This window comes from Miniopterus natalensis, chromosome 3 (genome assembly GCF_054644295.1).
Source record: "Miniopterus natalensis isolate mMinNat1 chromosome 3, mMinNat1.hap1, whole genome shotgun sequence".
NCBI classification, from domain to species: Eukaryota; Metazoa; Chordata; class Mammalia; order Chiroptera; family Miniopteridae; genus Miniopterus; species Miniopterus natalensis.
Genome location: NC_142083.1, coordinates 73,780,205 through 73,785,502, shown reverse-complemented (window position 1 = coordinate 73,785,502; position 5,298 = coordinate 73,780,205).

The window sequence follows — 5,298 nt, the reverse complement described above, 5'->3', positions numbered from 1 at the left end:
TAAGTCTGGATAATGAACAACCAGAAGGGAACAGGTGAATCAATTTCTGGAGATTGCACAAGTCTAGGAATAGGTCACATTCCTAATAGCCAGAATGGAGAAACCTCATTGTACACAAGGCATAGAGAGTACTCTGAAGGGTACCCTCTGTGAGCTAGCCAAATTCGCCCTAGACTGAAGGCTGCTTTGGTCCCCAATGACAAAACTTAAAAGTGGACCTTGAGAAAAACCTACCAAACTATTTCCAAATAGCTTGCTTAGCTGCATCCCAACAAAGAAGTACAAATAGTTAAAGGAATACAAAGAAATCCAGCACCCAAATGTAAGATTCACAACCTGGCGTCCAGTAAAAAATACCAGAGATGCAAAGAAGCAGGAAAATATGATTCATCGAGGCAAGAAAATCAAACAATAGAAACAGATCCAGCCCGGCCGGGCGTGGCTCAGCAGTTGAGCATCGACCTAGGATCCAGGAGATTACAGTTCAATTCCTGGTCAGGGCACATGCCCGGGTTGCGGGCTCGATCCCCAGTCCGGGGCGTGCAGGAGGCAGCCTATCACTGACTCTCTCAACACTGATGTTTCTCTCTCTCTCTCTCCCTCTCCCTCTCCTTTCCTCTCTCTGAAATCAATAGAGATATACTTAAAAAAAAAGAAAGAAAGATCCAGAGATGACACAGATGATAAAATTAGTAGACAAGGACATAAAAACAGCTATTAAAAATATATTTCATATGTTGAAGATAGTAGAGGAAAGCATGAACATGATAAGGGGAGATGAGTATATTAAAAGGGCCAAATCTAAGTTCTAGAAATGAAAAATAAAATGTCTCATATAAAAAGTACACTGGAGTAACAGCAGTTTAGACATTATAGAAGAAAAGATGATGAACTTGAAAACATACCAATAGAAACTACTGAAGATGAAATACAGGGAGAAAAAAGATGGAAAAAACACATACAACGACCCACAAACAAAGAGAACACCAGTAAGCTGTGGAACAATTTCAAGTAGACCCATTAATAACTGGTGGCAGCAGATACCTCTGGAAGTGGGGTAAATGTGGAGACTAAAAACCAGAAGATTAGCTGAAAGTCAGTTTTAAAAAGCATTAGGCTCAACAACAAAAAGACAAATCACCCAATTAAAAGATGGACAACGGACTTGGATGCACATTTCTCCAAAGAAGATATACACACAGCCAATAAGCACTGAGATATGCTCAGCATCATTAGTCATTAGGAAATGCAAATGTCCACACCCACTGGGGTGGCTATAGTTTTTTTTAAAAAGGAAAAATAGAACTGAGAATTGTCAGTGAAGATATGGTGAAATTGGAACTTTTGTATATTACTGATGGCAATGTAAAATGGTGAAGCTGCTGTGGAAAACAATTTGGCAGTTCCTCAAAAAGATAAATGTATATATACTTTGATTTCTCTTCAGATTGTATAAAGTAGTAAACAAAGAATTATGAAATGATTCAGCAGTTCAGCAGTTCCACTCTTAGGTATATACCCCCCCTCCCCAAATTGAAATCAGGTACTCAAACAAATACTTGCTCACAAATTTTCATAGCAGCACTATTCACAATACTCAAAAGTTTCTAAGGGTACAAACAAATGATCCAAATTAGAATTTATAATAGCAACTCTAGACACTAGAAGGCAAAAGGAGCAATGCACTAAAAAATTCTGTAAAAAAATAATTTCTAACCTGCAATTCCATACACAGCCAACCTACAATTATGAATTATTCCAGAATAAATACATTTTCATTAATTCAAAGTTCAGATGCAAGAGACAGAAAACCCCTTACAATTTTATTTCTCTCTCACATAAAAATCCAGGTTACTAGAGTGACTCTGTTCCATGAAACTCTCAGGAACCCAGGTTCATTCTGGCCCCCACTCTGCCATACCCAGGGTCCAAGATTGGTAGCACCTTGAGTACCAGGCACCAGGTGGAGGAAGGGACAATGCAGAGGGAACAAGGAACATTTGCCAGCAATTTCTTCAGGAAGTTTCTCAGAAGCTGCCAAATAACACTTCAACTAACATCCCATTGATTAGAATTTGTTCACATGGCCACATCTAGCTGCAAGGGAGGCTGGAAAATGTAGAAATATAGATTTTACTTTGGATGGTCTTGTGCCCAGCTAAAAAATCTATTACTCTGGAAAAACAGAAGACAGACATGGTGGGATAAGTCACAGTGTCTGCTGCACAGTCTTGAAGGCTTTCTGAGCACTCTTTTTCAAAAGCTATTGGTGGAGTATCTACCAAAGTGAAGGGATAAAGCAGGAAAAAGGAAAATTTGAGATCCGTAAATAAGGATATCAAACACAAGAAAGATAAAGGGAATCTTTAGGGTGTTGGTGCAAGGAGATTCTGAGACAACAGCTGAGCTGCAGGCCTAGACGGCAGCCAGTCCATACTGGAGAAGGCTCTAGGAGGGATTTCTTTAAGAAAATGAAACTGTTGGAAGATCTAATAATTTACCTTCACTTTACAGGCACAGCAATAAACCTTTACTTCTGCAACAGTCTACTCCATCTGTTTAAGCATAATGAGAAGACATTTATACATCAGGGATTCAATTAGAAATAAATACCTAGAAAACTAGGCAAACAAAAAGACAAGAAAATTATTAACTCCAGGGAAAACAAATCGAAAGTAATAATATTAAAACATGTGGCTAAATTATGAATAGCATTTACATAGTAGTAAAAATATAACCCTAAATAGCTTTCTGACTAAAATGACAAACATATGTTCAGAGTATGGTGACATGAGAAGTGTGTGTGTGTGTATGTGTGTGTGTGTGTGTGAGAGAGAGAGAGAGAGAGAGGGAGGGAGGGAGGGAGGGAGGGAGAGAGAGAGAGAGAGAGAGAGAGACTGGGAAATGAGAGAGCTAGATCTCATTGTCCACAATGGTAGGTCAATAAGTAATGGCTAAAACTTAAAAAAAGAAATCAAGAATTCAAAACATAACTATATTATTTGGAATTATGGAAATAAATGCCAAAATAATCAACTACAAGAACTGAAAATACTTGCTTCTGAAGAGCTAGCTAGAAATGGAGAAGCAATGAAAGGGGTCTCCTATTATTTTTTCTAGCAAGCCATTGGAAGTATTTAACTCTTTAAATTATGTACATGTCAAATTTTATTAAAAATAAAACATAAAAAAGAAAAGGGAGTCAGATTCTCTTCCCTGGACTTTCTGGATGAGAAATATGGAATCAGATGGAAGGAAATATCAGTGGGAGTGGTGGACAGTGGTTAAGTCATATAAACAATCTGGTATAGAAGAAAATTCACAAATTCCTATTCCTGGAGTTTTCTTGGAACCAGAATTTCCTTGGGTTTCAGTCTATATAAAGTTTGACCCTACCATAGTTTCAGATCTAGGATATTTGATCTCTCTCATTCTCTTATCTATCTGTTTTCCTTATCTGAGCTCTGTTGTGTGAACTTCTGTTTTTTGCAGTGGAAAAAAGCCCTGCTAAAATACAGGTATGTGCTGCTTCCACAGTTCCTTGTTAGTTGAAAGGGTATAAAATGTAGCAACTTGCCCTTTGTTCAGCCCCCCACCCTCTTCATTTTGAAGGAGATAGTCTATTATACTTTATTCTAATCACCTCCTAAGAACTTCACTGATTTGGCAGGTTTTATTTCACATCCCCATTACATTCCTGTCTCAACTAATGTATCAAAGATAACTTGCTACTTCCTAATGTCCAAGGCAAATCCACATGGTACCATCAATGTAGAAGATTAAGGTGACATCTGTGGAGGAATAAATTAATGTGATCAACCATCCCTGTTTGCCAGGGATCAAGGTTTCCTAGAATGCAGATCTCAGACAGTCCTGAGGGTTGGTCACCCTAGGTAAAGTGAACTAGGTCCCTGTGAAGATATGCTGCTACACCTACCAGCTGAAGACAAATAGTTTCCGATGGTGTGGATAAAGAGAAACAGAAAAAAATAGTTTTATCATATATCACCTACCCACCTAATTCAGCTTGAGGTAACCCACCATTATTATTTTTTAAATTTTATTTTTGTTTAAAATATTACAGATGTTCCTTTTTCTCCCCAATGACCCATTCCACCCCTTCCCATCCCCCTCCCCAGTCCCTCTCCCCACCATTGTCCGTGTCCTTGGGTTGTGCATATATGCATATAAATTCTTTGGTTACTCTCTCCCCCTCCACCCACCCACCCTCCTCCATCCCTCTGACATTTCCATTATTTTTCGAGTGCGGTCAATCTTTGGTACTAACCAGCCCGGGGAACTGAATGATGTTGTAGCAGCCTTTCTCTGAGGTTCCCACCCTCCTGTTCAAGGAGATCTGGGTCTACGACTCAAGGATGGTTATGGCCAGAGGGCCTGTGACTACGTAGTATGCTGGCTTGAGTTACATCTTTGTATGTTAAACTAAGGAGTTATTTTTCTATACAAATCAAGTGGAACCCAGGCCTGCGCATCTGTTCTTTTCCTGCCAAAACCTCAGCTCAGTGTATTAGGCCTTTTTTTTTTGGTACCAAAATTATCACACCTATTTGGCTTTTGCTTTTCTGTGGCCACAACTAAGGGTGATATTCAAAATATTTAGCAGCTGGTTACCACATAGTCACCAGCCAATTAGAATAGACACTGACTTTAGCACTAAGTCAGATTCCTGAAGACATGACAGCTGTGCCTGGTATTAACCATTTTGTTGCCAGACAAGAAGAAAATCTGGTGGCCTGAAGGGAGGTAGATGGGGCTGAGAGCATCAGGAGACATTTTACCAACTGATAGGAAAGCATTTAGGTATTTCAACAACCAGTATGGCCACCGGCAGAATGTCAGCCTGGCCTCAGCAAAGAACAGAGATTGAATGGTCCACCTGCCTCCTTGCTTTTAATAACTGCCTCCTCTTGGTTTTAAGCACATAGGGCCCTCCTTTCCCAGTGTTATCAGTAATTTCATTTTGGTTAACCGCACTCATTCCATGTTTCTGGCTGGGACAGCTCTCCTGATGACCCCTTCCTCCACACACAACAAAGAGGTGTGGCTAATTAGTCTTTCGTCAGTGATACATTTTTCTAAAGAAGAGGAGGTATGGATGTGGGGAGGCAGATGGATGTGTGTTAGCAGGTCATTGGTAACATACTGTAAGTCCCTCCTCTTTCAGTTTTGACATTTATTCATCTACAATATGCCAAGAGTCATCAGGCTCTTTAGTGTCAGCTTAACAAAGAAGTATAGTCGGCCAAACTGTGCAGGAAGAGAAGGAAAGCGGGAGGG